This window comes from Corvus kubaryi, unplaced genomic scaffold (assembly GCF_017639235.1).
Source record: "Corvus kubaryi isolate FWS band 111438036 unplaced genomic scaffold, C.kubaryi_AGA036_p1.0 split1-37355, whole genome shotgun sequence".
NCBI lineage: Eukaryota > Metazoa > Chordata > Aves > Passeriformes > Corvidae > Corvus > Corvus kubaryi.
This window is the reverse complement of record NW_024582078.1, coordinates 4288214-4295182: the sequence shown is the minus strand read 5'-3', so window position 1 is coordinate 4295182 and position 6969 is coordinate 4288214. Positions and strand designations below refer to the sequence as shown.

General features: G+C 52.7%; 1 protein-coding gene across 1 annotated transcript in view; it reads right to left on the bottom strand.

Moving 5' to 3' along the window:
* CTTNBP2NL (CTTNBP2 N-terminal like) overlaps nucleotides 1-858 on the bottom strand; it is a 22304-nt gene extending 21446 nt beyond the window's left edge. Inside the window, exon 1 of the mRNA XM_042013420.1 lies at nucleotides 837-858. The gene's annotated coding sequence lies outside the window, so the exon portion shown is untranslated. The remainder of the gene's footprint in view (nucleotides 1-836) is intronic.
* Nucleotides 859-6969: the final 6111 nt, after the last annotated feature.

Genomic DNA, 6969 nt, shown 5'->3' with positions numbered 1-6969 from the left:
CCCCTTCGGCCGCCCCGCCCCCGCCCCGCCCCCGCCCCGCCCGCTGACCGACGGCGCGCCCGCCAATCAGCGCCGCCGCCGCCGCGGCCGCGGGCCAATCCGCCACGGGGGAGGCGGGGCGGCGGTGCGCACAGCCAATCAGGCGGTGCGGGGGGCGGGGCCGCCGGTGAAAATCCCTTTTGTTCGCGGCGGACCGAGAGGGCGGCCGTGATTGGTGCGTCACTTCCGGCGGGGGCGGGGCTGCGGGCACCGCCCGAGCCGGCGCTCCGGGCCCGCGCTTCTGCCCCGGGCGGGTCCCGGTCCCGGTCCCGGTCCCGATCCGGATCCCAGGGCCGGGCCCGGGCCCAGCGGCAGGAAGGGCTGTGCGAACCCAGGACAGGGACAGGGGCCGTGCCTCCCACCGGCTCAGGCCGGCCTGAAGGCGGCTCGGGGCAGGTGAATCGCCGTTGGTGGCCGTGGCAGAGCAGTGCCCTCAAACCCTCTCACGGTGCCTGTGGCAGAACAGTGCCCCTCGCAGGGGTTCTGAGCCCTGACCCCTCATGATTCCCGGACAGTCCCTCTCCCCTGACACCTCCAGGTCCTGCTCCCCTCGTGGCACCTGAACTTGGCCTCTGGAGACCGATGGTTTGCCCCAGGGTGTTTATAATATCTCTGTCTCCTTTGTGCAGCAGCCTTCTAACAGCGCTGCTTTGTAGCGTGACTCACCTGGGCAGGCCCTCGGCGTGGGCACAGCCCTCACTGCCGGGCACAACTTCCCTCTGATGAGCTTTCGCAAGTGCCGAGCAGCTCTTCTGCGGGGAGGTGCTGTGGAAAAATCAGCATTTCGATTTGTTTACCTGCTGTCAGCTGAGGAAAGAGCCCTGATTACGCTGGAGACGGTGTCTGGAGGGAATGTCGCCCGTGGATGCCGCAGCCATGGGGTCACCGACACTGTTGAGGGCAGCAGGTTTTTTGCTGTCATAGCTGCTTACCCAGCACTCTGCTAAGCCGGCGGGGCAGCAGGAATGGGAACGAACCCTTTCTGTGCAGAGCACGGCCAATCATTCCGCCTCTGAGCTTCCCATGAGATGTGCTCAGCATTGCTAACACGCTGATTCTAGAGAGCTGAAAAGTTTTTAATGGCTTTTCCCACTGTTGGGAGCTCCTTAAGCTGCACCAGAGGAGGTTTAGTTTTAACATTAGAAAGAGATTCTTCACAGAAAAGGTGATTACCCATTGACATGGGCTGCCCGGGGAGGTGGTGGAGTTGCTGTCCCTGAAGGTGTTTAAGAAAAGACTGGACATGGCACTCAGTGCTCTGGTCTAGTTGACAGCGTTCGGTCACAGGTTGGACTCGATGATCTCAGAGGTCTTTTCCAGCCTGATTTTGTGATTCTGCGCGTGTGACTGCGGGGCAGTGCTGGGATCACACAGAGCTGCAGCACAGGGCCTGTGACACGTGGCATGAAACCAGCAGTGTCCAAATCCACTGCAAAAAGGTGTCACATGGTGACACAGTGACACGATGTCACTTTACACAGTGACAATGCCACCTCTAACCATCACAGTCTCCCATCTAGTAGGTTCAGAAGATGGTTTTGTCTAGACAGGGTTGTCTGAGTGTTATTTCCCAGCCTTGGTAAGTACTGGAAGTTCTGCAGCGCCTCTGGTTGTGAAGACTCAGAGGCCAGGAGGGAAAAAAACCACATGGATTGCCCCTCCTGAGCTGTGCCAGGCTGGACGTGCCCCTGTGGCATTGCCAAACAGCTGGTATATTAAGATGTCTAATTTTGATTACCCCGTGCTTCTCCTGTCTCTGCTTTCCACCTGTTGTCTCTTCTTTAATCCTTGAAATAAAGTTTTTGGGCAGACATCCCTTAATGACGCACATGAAAAATGGTGGCAGCTCATATCACAGGCTTGTCTTTACTTCCTACACACCATTTTCACCCCCACTAGGTCGTGGGGGTGAAGCTCTTGGCGGAGCAGGGATGGGCTGGAGAAGGTGTAGGAGGAGAGGGATGCTCTCAGAAGGCTGGGTATATCCAGGGGAGGAGGTGGTTGCTGGCACAGGGAGATGGGCTGTCTGCAGGACGGCTGCTCACTCTGAGCTCACCCTGTCTGCGGGTGGAGAAAAGGGGAAGGGGGCTCGTGGAGTGCCACAAATGAAGGAAGTTTGGGGGAAAAAAAGCTGACTTAACTACCACATCCTGCGAGCGCAGGACGTGCAGCCTGCCACGGCGATTTGTAAGCTGGCACAGCATCTCATCTTCCTGGGAAAAAATGGGCTTTAGGGGGTAAAGTGGGTAGGGACAGAGATCCACACCGAGCGGTGACGGTCAGCGGGGCAGTCATCGCTGCGGAGAGTACCCATTCCCAGAACATTCCCGTTCCCAGAACACACGGGCCGTCCCCACCACCTGCATTCCGCGTCGGCTGCGAGGGCTCAGCCGCGCTCTGCGGCCCCGGGCGGCGCCGCGCCCCGGTGAGCGGCCCCAGCGCCCCGAGCGGGGCTGGCGGCCCGCGGGCCCGCTCCCGGTGCGCGGAGCTGCCGCGCCCCCGCGCGTCCGCAGCGCTCGCTGCTCACGCACGGCCCCGCTGCTCGGGAGCGGCTGCGCCGGAGCTGTTTCTCCAAGTCCCACAAAACGCATCTGAAACATTCACAACTCAAAATAGCAAGGGAGTGGTTGTATTTCCTTGTATTTCCAGGTTGGCACGGACCGTCGGCGGGATCATCCGCTTGCTGGTCATTCCTGCTGCAAACATTCCTGATGCTGCCCAGTCCCACTCCTGGAAACACAGGAGAAAGGGGACCTTTGTGCAGAAAGAGCTTTGCGTGAGGCTGATTGACTAGTGATGAATTGAGCCTAGAAAGGTCATGGATGCATGAGTTACATCAGGGAACATCTGGCACCAAAAGCTTCTCTGTTCTGGGGCTTGGTGAGGACACTTGATGAGCCCAGAGCAAACACCTGAAGGGACTGAGAGTCCTAAACGTCCTAGGTGGTCCCACGGATGGCAAATAAATAACTGCAGCCTTGAAAATTAGTGCAATTGAGAGGAAAAAACCCCACGTTTTGTAGCTGAGCCCACACAGAAAAAATATATTGAAAGATAAAGAATATATTCAGTTGCCCACTGGTCTGCATTTAGGGGGCAATAAATCATCTCCACAGGAGAAGGAGGAGGCTTTCCAGGTCTGGAAGACATCTCTCTCCAGGATGTTTGGTCACTTTATACTTTTCATTTTATAACATGCAGTAGAGGTACTGACACAGAGTGTCCAGAGAAACTGTGGCTTCCCTGTCCCTGGAAGTGTCCAAGGCCAGGTTGGACAGGGCTTGGAGCAACCGGGGATAGTGGAAGATGTCCCTGCTCATGGCAGGGGGTGGAACGGGATGAGCTTTAAGGTCCCTTCCAACCCAGGCCATTCTGTGATTCTGTGATTGCCAGGTGTGTCAGATACAGGCAGAAAAATCAGGTACCTGCCTGTGAGTCTGTGCAGGGTGGATTCCAGGTGGAAGGAAACAGCAGAGACGTGCCAAGGAGAGGGCAGGTCCAGATGGCTCCAGTACCTGCACATACCTGGGGACAAGCACAGGGATGTGCAGGAGGTTCTGGCTCCCTGTGACTCGTTATAACCTGTGACACAAGTCCCAGGTAGGAGCGAGAGGCTCCTGGGGGGCTGCAGGTCCTGTGGGATGAGAGCAGGAGGTCTCGGCTCTTTGGGAAGCCAAAGGAGGAACCAGGATGGGTGCAGCCCCCTCAGCAGCACTGGGCAGGCTCACGTCCTGCTGGTGAGGATCAACTGCCAAAAACTCCCAGGAGGGGACCAAGTGGTAAGAGAGAGATTTCTCCTGAAGTATCACAGGCAAGAGAGATAAACCACAAACACAAACAATTAGGAAGAAGCACATCTGTCGTGTTCTTGATGCTGTCGGAATGAGAATCCATCTGGGAAAAGAGCCAGCCCTGCCTCCCTGGGAATTATGTTTTTTTTCTTTTTAAATATTGTATGACATCCATCTCTAGAGCTGCGTGTTGTTTGTGCTGGCATGTGGGTGTGTATTTCTGAAGGCTCCCCATATTAACGCAAGAGCTATAGTCTCATTTTAGAAAATTTGTGGCTATAAAAATATATTCTGTGTTTGACTGAGTGTTTTTTCCTTCCCTCCTGAAACTCCAGAGCTGCGCAAAATAGCTTCATAAAACTTGTAGGGCTTTTTTAAAGTAGAAGTTACTGCCTTGCCTTGCTTTTCAAAATGCACCCTTGATTTTAAGTGTTGGGATATTGTTTGCTTTTAAACTAGCAAATGCTGAAAAGATGCTCTAAATTCCTTTTTTATTTTGTTGCTTACTGAGAAAAATCCAATTATACCAAAGGGAAATGAGAATAAAACATTTAATAAAAATACATGGTATATAAGCCAAAAAAAGCCTCAGTCTTCCAAAGTGAGTGTGCAAAAAGAGGTAGAACTCTTTCAGCATTATTCCTGGAGTAAATGCCCTCTCTTGGCAACACAGTGCTACCCAAATGAGTGTGAGCCCTCCCCCAGCACCAAAAAGTCCTTTCACTGGCGTTGGTCGCTCGGGGCTGTGGGAATCCTGGATCCAGCCCCGGTCCCTGGTGGTGTCTGGCTCTGCCAGAGTGTGGCTGCTGATTCCCAGCCCTTGCCCAGGCCAGAAGGACCGAGACTGAGGGAGCTGTCATCAGCACAATGTCGTTGTACCCCACCCAGGAGCTCTTGGACCTGCTCCCAACCTCTGTTCCCACCTTGTGGGGGAAGACACTGGGCTCAGCAGGGAAGCGACTCTCAGCCCTTGAAGCCAGGCTGTGGCTCCTTTCAGTTACTTTGTGAAGTGCTGGAGTGAGAGTATTTGAGCAGCCAAGAAGCAGCTCCAGTTCAAAGGATTTGGGAAAATCCTTTTTCCAATCAGGCAATTTGTAATTTCAATTGCTAAGTGTTTCCCTTCCATTCCTTGGCACTCTAGCACCATCTGAATTGGCTTTCTCAGCACTTCAGGAAGGCTGGTGTTACATTATGTAAGATTTAACAGCCATCACTTCTCCAGAAGTAATACAGAAAAGTGTTTTTTATGACACAAGAGGGAGATTTCTCATTTGGGAAGCTGATTCTTTGCTGTTTTCAAATGACTGCTTTGGTGCAACTTCAATCTAATAACTAATTTCGTCTATGAAAAAAATAGAAGAAATTTTGTTGATATTTTGGTAAATGGAAATGCCTTCTGAGAGGAAATGAAATTTGCCTTTTTATCTTTATAGGTGCATATAATATACATTTATGTGTCATATTTAGATATAAGGACCCCTCAGGCCACTGCCTGCATTCACAGAAGCACGGGATGGGTAAGGTTGGGGTCACCTGGTCCAGCCCTATTTGTGCCATTCTGGAGCTGAGCAAACCAGTAATTAAGTCTCCAGAAAGGGCTCGTTTGTCCCAGCTTTGCTCTGCACGTGCTGTCCCACATGAAGCTGACAGATAATTTCTCATGCAGTCCTGTCACAGACCCAGCCCAGGAACCATCCCAGGCTTTCTAATCTCTTCAGATGATTTCCCCTTCTCTCCATGACCATTTATTCATCCAATAATTCATCCGCTGGCTTTCACATGGACATAATGTCCCTTTGGTGGGAGCAGAGGGGCAACACAGGGGCCCTCCATGAATCCCACAGCCTTTGCTTCCCAGCACACGGCACTGATCTCCCTGGGCAGGGACCTTCTTGCCGTACCTAAAACATTAATTACAGGCAGTGAGAAGAAATGTTGCTTTGCTCTCCTGAAGCTGTTTAGCAATTTCCCCAGAAAAAGCACTCTGGGAGCTGCTGGGTTGGCAATGACTTTCCCGACAGTGATTGAATGCTCTGATAAGAAGCAAGAGTTTGTTGCCACCTCATTCACCATGCTGGGCTCTCTCTCTGCAGCACTTAATACTGTTCTGGCCAGACCAAGGTGTAAAAGAAGTAGAAAACAGAAATAGACTTGGAAATTCCCCTCACCTAAGAGCACAGCCCGTGGCCATGCTTTCTGTTGGGGTCTCCCCCTCTGCCATGGAGGCCTGGGAGAGGGGCCCTGGGGGGGAGACACGAGGTTTCCCTGGTCAGCTTCATTCCCCCTTGGTTGGTTTGAGTTCCCCGGGGTGGCCAAGGACCCTCGGGTCCCATGACTGGGGGAGTTCCTGAGCAGAGCCCCGGCCATGCGGCTGGAGAAATAAAGACCTCTGAAACATCTACCACCAATCTGTCCATATATACTTCGTTTCCATGGGACTCTTGGTTTGATATATGCGTGTTGCAGTAATCCCCGCTGCAACAGCTTTCTTTGAATTACCCTATGCTCTGTGTGTTGGGGAATTGCTGTCTGTGCTGGATAATGCTTGCCAAAGCCCTGGGACCCCGGTTGATTTCTGTGCCTCTGAGTCCTGAGAGCAGAGAGGAGAGAAGTGTGAAAACCAGGACAATAAATGGGAAGGGCAAGTTCTCCCTGAACTGATTAAGCATCGAGCTTGCTGGCTAATGTTTCCCAATTATCTCTCTAAGTGGAAAAGGGGGAATGCCAGGAGCTGTGTGGGGCTCACACAGCTTCATGGCCTCACAGTGTAAATTAGTCCTCATTTTTGAGCAATATATTTCTGCATGGCACCTGTTCTTGCCATCACTCCTAGGTTGTCTTTCTTCACAACCTGGTTTGTTCTGTTTTATTTCTCCCTCATGGAAACTCATTTATTATTTTACGTTAGTGTGTGAAGCCTTGAAGCACGCCTTGCTGCATTTAAAACAGGAGGAAACCCCTCCCTCTGTGACATTCCCATGCAGGGCTGGCTCTCCCAATCTCACTGAACGGCTCTGAGGTTCAGGATGGGGTGGCTCGGTCAAACCCATTGTACTGAGCAAAGCATTTTAAACAGCAGCTGGGCCTTCCAAAGGACTGAATGGGGAACTACAGAGCAGAAGAGTTTCTAGAAGAGGAA